General features: G+C 42.6%; 1 long non-coding RNA gene across 1 annotated transcript in view; it reads left to right on the forward strand.

The window, feature by feature from the left end:
• The window catches only part of LOC135113675 (uncharacterized), a 67,703-nt gene extending 65,831 nt beyond the window's left edge, over positions 1 to 1,872 (forward strand). The window contains exon 4 of the long non-coding RNA XR_010274930.1: positions 1,091 to 1,872. This is a non-coding gene — a long non-coding RNA (uncharacterized LOC135113675). The remainder of the gene's footprint in view (positions 1 to 1,090) is intronic.
• Positions 1,873 to 12,500: the final 10,628 nt, after the last annotated feature.

Consider the following 12,500-nt stretch of genomic DNA (forward strand, 5'->3'; position numbering starts at 1 on the left):
AAATAGCGGTAGAAGACAGCTAGAGATGCAACATTGCGGCGGTGAGAGAGAGGCTGAAGACAGTCAGTTAGAGGAGAGGAGTTGATGAGACGAAAAGCTTTTGATTCCACCCTGTCTAGAACAGCAGTATGAGTGGAACCCCCCAGACATGTGAAGCATACTCCATACATGGACGGATAAGGCCCTTGTACAGAGTTAGCAGCTGGGGGGTGAGAAAAACTGGCGGAGACGTCTCAGAACACCTAACTTCATAGAAGCTGTTTTAGCTAGAGATGAGATGTGAAGTTTCCAGTTCAGATTATAAGTAAAGGACAGACCAAGGATGTTCAGTGTAGAAGAGGGGGATAGTTGAGTGTCATTGAAGAAGAGGGGATAGTTGTCTGGAAGATTGTGTCGAGTTGATAGATGGAGGAATTGAGTTTTTGAGGCATTGAACAATATCAAGTTTGCTCTGCCCCAATCAGAAATTTTAGAAAGATCAGAAGTCAGGCGTTCTGTGGCTTCCCTGGGTGATATGTTTACCTCCTGAAGGGTTGGACGTCTATGAAAAGACGTGGAAAAGTGCAGGGTGGTATCATCAGCATAGGAGTGGATAGGACAAGAAGTTTGGTTTAGAAGATCATTAATGAATAATAAGAAGAGAGTGGGTGACAGGACAGAACCCTGAGGAACACCACTGTTAATAGATTTAGGAGAAGAACAGTGACCGTCTACCACAGCAGCAATAGAACGGTCAGAAAGGAAACTTGAGATGAAGTTACAGAGAGAAGGATAGAAACCGTAGGAGGGTAGTTTGGAAATCAAAGCTTTGTGCCAGACTCTATCTACTACTAATACTACTACTACTACTACTACTACACTCAGGTGAAATACGACCTGTCACTTGAGAATAGTAGTAGTAGTAGTAGTAGTAATGATAGTACATAATAGAATACTTACTATAATGCAGTGATCATCTTGCAATTGTTTTCCCTCATTTTGTGTCCTTCTTTTGTGTTTCATTACTTTTTACATATCCTCTCTCTTCGTCGCCTGTAACGGCCGGTCTGCGCCTCACAAACGTGGATTCACCCTGCCGTTGACTAAGCAGCTGGGCGGGGCATCAGCTGTGCATCGTAAACAAACCGGCGCTGCGAGATCACCTTCATGTATCTCAGTCACTCTTTAATCCTAAGCAGGTTCCTCACACTCTCCAGCTCGTGTTGGTGGTGTAAATCAGGTTATCTTTGCAAGGAGACGTGTTAAAATATGTACGAGTGATCATGTCCGGGAAAGTAAATTTGTTATCGTTGTGAGGGAGGAGTTTGAATCTTTATTGCCGGAGTAAATCTGGTTTTTGTCAGAAGAGTTGGAATCTGTACGAATTTTTTGGGGTGTAAATTAGTGATTGGCCAAGATTTACACAGGATAGAGATGATTGGTTGAAATTTACAGAATGCAGATAATTGGCTAAGTTTTACAAAGAATGGAGATGATTGGTTAAAATTTACAGAAATTGGAGATGATTGGTTAAAATAGACAGAGAACAGAGATGATTAGTTAAAATTTACAGAGAATGGAGATGATTGGCTAAAAATTTACAGAGAATGGAGATGATTGGCTAAAATTTACTGAGAAGAGATGATTAGTTAAAATTTACGGAGAATGGAGATGACTGGTTAAAATTTACAGAGAATGGAGATGATTGGCTAAAATTTACTGAGGATGCAATTGATTGGCTAGGACTGATGGAGGTGGATGAAATTCGGGAATGTGAGAAGGAAATAAGTAAGAAAAATAAAAATAAAAAACACGTCTTTTCACCTTAATTAAGCAGTGCATGTACTTAACAATGATGACACCATACTTATCACCATAAAAAAGTAAAAAAAAAAAAAAAAAAGTAAACAGGTTTTCTTTCCTTCAACTCACCCCTCCCTCTCCCTCCCCTTCCCTTCCCTTCCCTCTCCCTCCTCCACCCATCCTCTCTCCTCTCTCTCTTCTCTCCCTCTTCCCTCTTTACGTATCACCATAAAAAGTATATAAAAAAAACATCAAACAGGTTTTCTTCCCTTCACTTCACCTCTCCCTCTCTCTTTCCTTCCCTTCCCTCTCCCTCCTTCACCCATCCTCTCTCCTCTCTCTCCTCCTCTCTCCTCCTTCCCTCCCTCCTTTCTCATCCTCTACCATCCTCCCTCCTCTCTCTTCATTCCTCTTCTCCCCATCACTCCTCTTCCTCTCTCTTATACTTCCTCCTTTTCTCTCCCCCTCTCCCTTCCCCTCTTCACCCTAAAATGAAGGGTCAACAAAGTGATATCCGCCAATTCTCATTCATTTGCTTATTTTTCTGACTCTAATTTATTCATTTATTTATTATGTGTTTGTATTTTACTTGTAGTGGGCGAGGGAGAGAGAGAGAGAGAGAGAGAGAGAGAGAGAGAGAGAGAGAGAGAGAGAGAGAGAGAGAGAGAGAGAGTGTGTGTGTATCTACTATTCCTTCATCTATTAAGTTTGTGAATGTTTGAATTAATGCAAATAATTTTAAATAGGTCACGTGACTCTGGTGGGAAGAAAATAAAGTAATAAAAAAAAAGGAGTTAAAGAAAGTAAGAGCAATAGAGAAAGTAAAGAAAACGTAGGAAATAAGTGGAAATAGAAAAGTAAAAAGAAATTAAAGGAAAATAAATAAATAAAAAAAAATGGATTCGGGAAATAAAGGAAATAGGGAAGTAGGGAAATAAAGAAGATGGAGAAGTGAGGAAATAAAAGATAGAAATAAAGATTGAAAAGGTGAAGAAATATGAGTAAAATAAATGAGGAGATGAAAAATATTATAAAAAAAAGGAGATGCTGGAAAATGAAATAAATAAGGAGACGATGGAAATAAGATAAATAAGGAGATGGGAAATAAAATGAATAGAAGAGATAGAAAATAAAAGAAAATACTGATTGGAAGGGAAGAAAATAAAAAAGAAAGAAAATAAAGAGTAAAATAAAGGAAATAGAGAAAAAAAGGGATGAAAATAAAGGAGTAGATAAAGAAAGTAAGAAGTTAAAAATCTCTCTCTCTCTCTCTCTCTCTCTCTCTCTCTCTCTCTCTCTCTCTCTCTCTCTCTCTCTCTCTCTCTCTCTCTCTCTCTCTCTCTCTCTCTCTCTCTCTCTCTCTCTCTCTCTCTCTTTCCATTTTCCTATTTCTCTTTTCCCTCTCGTTTTTATCTCCTATCCCCTCACCCCTTTTCCTCCCCACTTCTCTCCTCCCTCCTCTCTCCTCTCTCCTCTCTCCTCTCACTCACGTCAAGGGGAGACAGACCTCCCCTCTTTATTTGCTTGCCTGTGGTGATGGTGTGTGGTGGTGATGGTGATGGTGATGGTGGTGGGGATGGTGACGGTGGTAATGGTGATGGTGGTGGTGTTGGGGGGGCTTAATTATATGGTTACAGGTATGGGGTCTAAGGTAATTGGGGTTAACTCAGGCTGTTCTGTTTTTGAGAGGAGATAGAGAGAGAGAGAGAGGGGGGGGCGGGAACTAATCTCGAGGTGTGGTGCATTGTGGGGAACGTGGCTGTGGGAGGCATGGGCTGATATGGTCACTGTGGGTGAGTGGAAGGTGGTGGACTGTGGAGTGATCGTTGGGGTCTGGAAAGAACAACGAAAGACTGGAAGAAAACTGGAAAGCAATAAGAATGGTGATGGAAAAGAATACGTAATGCTGGAAGGGGACTGGAAACTAGTGGAAATAGAGTTATTGGGGCGGTAATTGACTGGAAAGGGATGGACAGAACAAGGACATCACTGGAAAGATTGGAGGGGACTGGAAGAGCACGAAGGAGCTGGAAAAGACTAAGAAAGACTGAAAAGGATTGGAATCTGACTGGAACGGACTGAAAGGGATTGATGGAAATTACTAATCTCGGCTGGAAAGGACTGACGGAAAACTGGAAAGGAAATATAAAGGACTAAGAAAGACTGGAATCGTGCTGGAATGGACAAAGAAAGACTGGAAGGAGATTGAGAATTACTGGGAGAAGAGTGGGAATTAGTGATATTGACTGGAAAAACTGGAATGGGACTGAAAATCAATGGAAAATAGATTGAAAAGTAATGAGAAAGACTGGAATGGTGCTGGATTGGACAAAGAAAGACTGGAAGGCGAGTGGAAATTGGTGATGTGGACTGGAAAAACTGGAATGGAACAAAAAATTAATGAAAAGGAGACTGGGAAACACTGGAATGGCCTGGAAAAAGACTCATTGGGACTGGAAGTGACTTAAAAAAAAGACTGCTCATTGCAAAAAGACATACTGACACTGTAATTGACTGGAAAGGAGTGGAAGGAACTAGGAAAGACCAAGAGGCTGTGATGGACTGGAAGGGTGGGGGGAACTCGTCTTCCCTTCTCCCCCGTCCCTCCATCCCCCCTCTGCCTGGAGCACCACCTTCCAATTAAGTTTGCGAGGAAGGCCACAATATTTTTCTTCCTCCCCCTTCCCCTCCATTCCCCTCTCCCCCTCCCCCTCTATCCCCTCCTTCTCCTCTCCCTCTTCTCCATCTCCCACTCTCCCACTCTCTGCCAACCACCAACACTGCACGCCGCGCACCGTCCCGCCACTCGCCCCACCTGTGTGAGAGAGAGAGAGAGAGAGAGAGAGAGAGAGAGAGAGAGAGAGAGAGAGAGAGAGAGAGAGAGAGAGAGAGAGAGAGAGAGAGAGAGAGGTAAAAAGAAGGAAATGGAAGGAAGATTAAAGTTAGTGAAGGAGAAAAAACGAGAGGAGAGAGAGAGAGAGAGAGAGAGAGAGAGAGAGAGAGAGAGAGAGAGAGAGAGAGAGAGAGAGAGAGATAATGGAAAGGAAGGGAAGGGGAGGGAGGAGGGAAAAAATTAGGTTTGTGAAGGAAAAATAGAATTGAAGAGAAGGAAGGAAGGAGGAAAATAAAGGAAAACCAAATAAATAAGAAAAAAACATAATAAATAAATAGATAAATAAAATAAATAGATAAATAGATAAATAGATAAATAAATAAAATAAAGAAGGAAAGAAGAAAGAGAAAAGAAAGAAAAGAGAATGATAAATGATACTTTGAGAGGAGGAGAAGGAAGAGGAGGAGGAGGAGGAGGAGGATAGAGGAGGGGAAGATAAAGGAGATAGAAAAGGGTGAAGGAGGAGAAGAGGGTGATAAATGATGGTGGAGAGAGAGAGAGAGAGAGAGAGAGAGAGAGAGAGAGAGAGAGAGAGAGAGAGAGAGAGAGAGAGAGAGAGTGTGGGCAGTCAAAGCATTCAATTAGTCTCTCTCTCTCTCTCTCTCTCTCTCTCTCTCTCTCTCTCTCTCTCTCTCTCTCTCTCTCTCTCTCTCTCAATATTTTAGTGTCATTTTTTCCCCTCCCTGTTTTCATTTTCCGACTTTTTTTTCCTCTCTATGCTGTATGGCCGAGGGAGGGAGGGAGGGAGGAAGGGAGGGAGGGAGGGAGGAAGGGAGGGAGGAAGGAAGGAAGGAAGGAAGGAAGGAAGACGAAGAGGAAGAGAAGGGAGATGAAAGGGAGGTGATACGAAAAGAAAACGAAGAATAAAAAGGAGGAGGAGGAAGAGGAAAAGTAAAGGAGAAGAGAAAGAGGAAGAAGAATAAGTAGAACAAAAACAAAGAGAAGATAAATAGAAATGTGCCAAGAGAAAAAGAAAGAAAGAAAGATAACCGAGAGAGAGAGAGAGAGAGAGAGAGAGAGAGAGAGAGAGAGAGAGAGAGAGAGAGAGAGAGAGAGAGAGAGAGAGAGAGAGAGAGTCATCTGCAATTCCAAGACATCACTCTATCTTCCTCCTCTGACACTCCTGTTTGATTGGCTCCTCTCCCTCCCCCTCTCCCTCTCCCTCTCCCTCTCCCCCTCTCTCACTCCCTCCCCCTCTCACTCCCTCTCCCTCTACCCTCTTCTTCCCTTTTCCTTTCTCTCTCTCTCTCTCTCTCTCTCTCTCTCTCTCTCTCTCTCTCTCTCTCTCTCTCTCTCTCTCTCTCTCTCTCTCTCTCTCTCTCTCTCTCTCTCTCTCTCTCTCTCTCTCTCTCTCTCCCTGTCCTCTTTCCTATTCACTTTCTCCCCCTCTCCCATCTCCCTTTCCCTCTTCCTTCTCCCCTCTCCCTTCTTCCTTACTCCATTTAGTTTTCCCTCCTTTCCCTTCCAGCTTGTCTCTTCCAGCCTGCCATCCTTCCAGCCTGTCTCTTTCCCAGTCTGCCTCCCTTCCAACCTGTCTCTTTCAGCCTGCCTCTTCCAGCCTGCCTCTCTTCCAGCCTGTCTCTTTTCCAGCCTTCCTCTTCCAGCCTGCCTCCCTTCCAGTCTGTATTTCTTCCAGCCTGACTCCCTTCCAGCTTCTCTTTTCCAGGTTGTCTTTTTTCCAGACTGTCTCCCTTCCAGCCTCCCTTTCAAGCCTTTTCCAGCCTCTCCTTTCCAGCCTCCCTTTCCAGCCTTCCTTTCCAGCCTCTCTCTTCCAGCCTGCCTGCCTTTTAGCTTCCCTTCCAGCCTCCTCGTTTCAGTGCAGCGTTGAACTACTGCATAGGCCACCAAGGAACACAATCAGTGCATTATTATTGTGCCCATCATACAAAGCACATGCAAAGCACAGCACAGTTACAGAGTGCCTGCCGGGGCAAACACCAGGCACACGAGGCACTAAAGGCAACACGTCCTGTTCTGTTTGATTGGTGCCCTTCCCAGAGACAGCAAGAGGGGCACTGGCCAATGGCAAAAAAAAAAAAAAAAAAAAAAGCCCACTGAGGCGCCAGTCCCCAACAGAGGTCAAAAAATAATAATAATAGTAATAAAAAAAAAAGAGGATAAATGTCTCGAAACCTGCCTCTTGAAATAGTTCAGGCCATACGAAGGAGGAAATACAGAAGCAGGCAGGGCTTTCAGAGTTTACCAGAAAGAGAGATGAATGATTGAGAATACTGATTGCATTAGAAGGTGAACAGAATAGGGATGAGAGAAAATAGAAAGTCTTGTGCAGCGAGTTAGAGGAGAGGAGTTGTTGAGGGGGAAGAGAGAGAGAGAGAGAGAGAGAGAGAGAGAGAGAGAGAGAGAGAGAGAGAGAGAGAGAGAGAGAGAAGACTAAATAGCGTGACTCTGTGGTGAAGGAAGCAGAGAGCGGGAAGACGAGTCCGTGAGTCAGTGTGCAGCGTCCCAACCTGGTAGTGTGAGGCGCGGCACCAGGACACCTTGGAATAGCGGTGTAAAGGACGTGATGTCGCGGTGACGTGGTGTGTTCCCGGATGTCACGTCGAGTAAGGGAGCCCCGGGAGACAGGTGAGTGGCCTTCCTTCCTTCCTTCCTTCCTTCCTTCCCTGACTTCTTTTCTCCCATATTCATCATTTCCTTCCTTTCCTTCTTTCTTCAAATCTTAATTTCCCTCATTCCCGCTCCTCCTCCTCCTCCTCCTCCTCCTCCTCCTCCTCCTCCTCCTCCTCCTCCTCCTCCTCCTCCTCCTCCTCCCGCAGCACAATCAGTCACCCTAAGAGGACCGTGTTTGCCAGGACCTCATTAAAGGGAGGGGGAGGGGAGGGGGAGAGAAACACGATCCTTCAGCTAATATATTCATCTTCCTCAGTGTCTCCTTCACCCTAGCCTCTCCTTTCTTCCTTCCTTCCTTCCTTCCTTCCTTTATTCATTCATTCATTCATTGTCTTTCTTCATTGCTTAGTCCTTCCATTCCTTCCTTTTCTTCTCTTCACTGACCTATCATATCCTTCCTTCCTTCCTTCCTTCCTTCCTTCCTTCCTTCCTTCCTTCCTTCCTTCCTTCCTTCCTTCAATGTCCCGTTACTGTTACAGATATGCACACTCTCATTACATGTATATTGACTGATTGATTGATTTTTTTATTCTTTCCATCCTTCCTTTTTCCTAAGTTTTTCCTTATTTTCCTCCTTATCTCCTCCTCCTTCTCCTCTTCCTCTTCTTTTTTTTTACCTTGTTGTTGTTCTTATTGTTTTTTCCTCTTGTTCTTCATCTTCATCTTTTTTTTCTTCTTCTTCTTCTTCTTCTTCCTCTTCTTCTTCTTCTTTTTCTTCTTCTTCTTCTTCTTCTTCTTCTTATTATTATTATTATTATTATTATTATTATTATTATTATTATTATTATTATTATTATTATTATTATTATTATTATTAATACTACTACTACTACTACTACTTCTACTACTACTACTACTACTACTACTACTACTACTACTACTACTACTACTACTACTACTACTACTACTACTACTACTACTATTCCTTTTTTCTTACCCGTCCTCCTCCTCCTCCTCCTCCTCCTCCTCCTGATCGGGTTTGCGGTCATTCGTCACCCAGAGGACCTCACGTCTCATTAGGGTGACGTGGTGGTGGTGGTGGTGGTGGTGATTCTTATTGTCAGCACTGATGATGATGGTGATGATGATGACGATAGTGATAATGATGATGATAGTGATGAGAACGATTATAACGAGGGGATTAGTAAATTTGATGTTTATAATGATGTTGATGATAGTGATGATGATGGTGATGATGAGATTGGTAATGATAATGGTGTAATACTGAAAATGAAAAATGGTGAAGATAATGACGATGATGGGAATGATAATAATGGTAAGGATGATGATGATGATAATGATATAATGATGGTGATGAAGGTGATAATAATGGTAATGATAATAGTGATAATGATGATGATGATGATGATGGTAATAGTGGTGATAATGACAGCAATGACAATGATAGCAATGATGAAAGTGATAACAGTAGTAATGAATATAATGCAGTGATAATAATAGTGATGAGTGATAATGATGGTAATAATGATAATGACAAGAATGATAATAATGACAATAATAGTGATGATAATGGCAATGATAATGATAATAATGGCAACAATAATAATAATGACACTGATAATAATAATAATGACAACAACAATGGTAATGATGACAAGGATAATGATGATAACGACAGCAACGATAATGAATGACAGTGATGACGTCAGCAATGAGACGCGTTGATTGGGAGGCATTGAATTGGTAGGAACAATTGTAATCACGTTTTCCCCTCTTCTTTTTTTTCCCTCCACGTGTTGACTGTCGGAAAAATGGGAAAAAAGGGAAAAAAAGATAACTAGCACGTTTTTTCCCATTAGCGTTGATGGTGTGATGATGTAACCAGTGATGTGATGATGAGATGTGTGTTGTCATTCTGCTCACCTGTTTCCTTATTGCGTCATCAGGTGAGGACGCGAGCACACGCTAACTCTCTTCTTTCTCTCTCTTCCTTCTTCGTTTTCCCTTTCTCACTGTCTTCTCTTTGTTTTTATCCCTCCCTCATTCTTTCCTTTTCTTCACTTTTCCTATTCCTTACTCCTATCTTTTCCTGTCCTTTCTTCTTTCTTTCTTTTCTTTCTTCATCTTTTTTTCCCTTTCTCAATGTCTTCTCTTTATTTTTCCCTCCCTCATTCTCTGCTTTTCTTCCCTTTTTCTAATCCCTACTTCTTCCATCTGTTCCTGTCCCTCCTTCCTTCCTTCCTTCCTTCCTTCCTTCCTTCCTTCCTTCCTTCCTTCCTTCCTTCCTTCCTTCCTTCCTTCCTTCCTTTCCCTTTGTTTTCTTCCTGTTGCCTTACACGTCCACCATAGCGTGTGTCATCAGGTGTGTGGCAGTAATTCGGACAGGTGAGGACGCAGGAACACAAGAACTTTCAAGGAAGCAGTTACCGCAGAGAGAAAGACTGACTGGATGCTAACACTTACATGAAAAAAACTGCCCGCTTCTGTTTTTCCTCCTGTCCATGTCTTTTCTTTTTTTCCCCTCCATTTTGTGTTTCCATTCAAAAAATGTAATAAAGACAAAGAAAGAGAGAAACAGCCAAGTTACCAAGGCTACCATACAAGTCTCGGATCCAGGTTCGAATCCCTTTGAGGTAAGAACAACATAGCACAGCCAGCACTCCCACAGTCTCCCTTTGAGCCCCGCCCGTCAGCCTGCCGTATTGGTGGTGAGTCCCCCAGTGAGGCACCCATCCATCTCTGTACTATGCTATGAAATACTTCCGCGCTGCATCTCCACTACGTTCAAAACGCTCTGGTTGAAGTGACACGGATTTTTAAGGATGTTTTTGCGGTTCCAGTGAAAGATTAACAAGATTTGTACATTATTAACAGGAGAAGCACTCTTTCAAATGGCACTACTTGAAGTGACACAGGTTTTTTAAGAGTGTTTTAATGGTTATTGTAAAAAGTTAACAAGATTTCCACAATATTAACAGGAGGAACACTTTTATGGGTGTTTTTGTGGTGATTCTTCTTTCCCTCAGTAATATTTCGATCCCATAAATTTTAGATGCAAATTTATCATCCCAAAATCGCATTCTGCTTTAAAATTATATGTAAAAGATAATGATACGAATATTAAGCCGCTCACTTCATAAAAATCACGTGTTTCAACCTAACCTAACGACACTACTAACCCAGCCTACGCACATTACTAACCTAATCTAACGTAACCTAACCTAACATAACCCAACCTAACCTAACCTAACCTAACCCAACCCAGCCTACCCACATTACTAACCTAATCTAACGTAACCTAAAATAACCAAACTAACCTAACCTCACTAGTGCTCACTCACTCCCTGTCTTCTTTCCCCCTCCCTGCCCCGTATCTCGTCTCGTGCCTTTCAAGGGCGTTAAGGTCTCTCCCGGGGCTAAACAGGAGCCACTGGTCTTGAGACTGCGATGTGATGTTGCGTGTTAGAATGAGGGTGTGGTGGAGGAGGAGCAGGAGAAGCAGGGGAGAGGTGGGAGGAAGGAAAAGAAAAATAAGAAGGAGTAGGAGGAGGAGGAGGAGAAAAAAAAATAGAAGACTAAAAGCAAATGGAATAAGAGGAGGAGGAGCAAGTGGAGGAGGAGGGGGAGGAGGAGCCGCGCGCATAGAATTGAGTTAGACGGCGGCAGTAAGTCTGTAAGGAAGTGAGAGAGAGAGAGAGAGAGAGAGAGAGAGAGAGAGAGAGAGAGAGAGAGAGAGAGAGAGAGAGAGAGATAGGCGGAAGCGAAGGACATTGAAATACACACACACACAAACACACACACACACACACACACACACATTAATACCAAAAAAAAACTTACATGACCAGCGGTATGTGTGTGTGTGTGTGTGTGTGTGTAGGTGTGGGTGTGTGTGTGCGTGCGCGTGCGTGCGTGCGGGGCCAACAAATTAATGTGTGTCAGAGTCCGGTGACGAATGGTGGTGTGTGTGTGTGTGTGTGTGTGTGTGTGTGTGTGTGTGTGTGTGTGTGTGTGTGTGTGTGTGTGTGTGTGTGTGTGTGTGTGTGTGTGTGTGTGTGTGAACTTATTTTTCGCTGATGATGGATTGCTGAGATGTCGTGTACAGCCTTGTTAGAGAAAGAGAGAGAGAGAGAGAGAGAGAGAGAGAGAGAGAGAGAGAGAGAGAGAGAGAGAGAGAGAGAGAGAGAGAGATACGGCGCGGAAAAAATGGACAGACAGAAACATCGATAAACTTTTTTAAACAGACCTAGAGAGAGAGAGAGAGAGAGAGAGAGAGAGAGAGAGAGAGAGAGAGAGAGAGAGAGAGAGAGAGAGAGAGAGAGAGAGAGAATAGGCAATAGTACTCGCAAATAAACTGAAAACACTCCAACTGACAAAGTTACACACACACACACACACACACACACACACACACACACACACACACACACACACACACACACACACACACACACACACACACACACACACACACACACACACACACACACACACACACACACACACACTCAAAATGACCTAGTAAATTACGCCCCCCCTCTCTCTCTCTCTCTCTCTCTCTCTCTCTCTCTCTCTCTCTCTCTCTCTCTCTCTCTCTCTCTCTCTCTCTCTCTCTCAAGAATACGAAAAAGAGAGGGATGAAAGGAATATGCAAAAGAATTAAGTTAGAGAGAGAGAGAGAGAGAGAGAGAGAGAGAGAGAGAGAGAGAGAGAGAGAGAGAGAGAGAGAGAGAGAGAGAGAGCATGTTTTCCCACAAAAGAGAAAACGAGAAACACATTTGCTGACAAACACATGACACTTAAATTCTCGTAAATGGTGTGTGTGTGTGTGTGTGTGTGTGTGTGTGTGTGTGTTGGCAGTATACTTGTTTCTGAGCCGAGTTTGTGTTATGCTTCTCTTGTTTCTCTTTCTCTATATATATTTTTGCAACTTACTTAAAAAAAAAAAAAAAATCATAGTCTTTATAGAAGTTACCCTTAAAATTCACACTTTCTTTTTTATTTATTCGGGTTTAGATCAGTTTTCCTTTTTTATTTCATGTCTTATTTTTTCCAGCCTATATTTTTGCTACTTGCCTTCTAAATACCTATTAGAAATCATATATTAACTATTTTTTTTATTGGCATTCATTAAAATTCACCTTAGGTTTTAATATTCAACTTGAGATTCCTTCAATTTTCCTCTTAATTTAATGCTATATTTAATCGATGGGCGTCAGTGGCTGGATGGATA

Source organism: Scylla paramamosain, chromosome 26 (genome assembly GCF_035594125.1).
Source record: "Scylla paramamosain isolate STU-SP2022 chromosome 26, ASM3559412v1, whole genome shotgun sequence".
In the NCBI taxonomy this organism is placed as follows: Eukaryota; Metazoa; Arthropoda; class Malacostraca; order Decapoda; family Portunidae; genus Scylla; species Scylla paramamosain.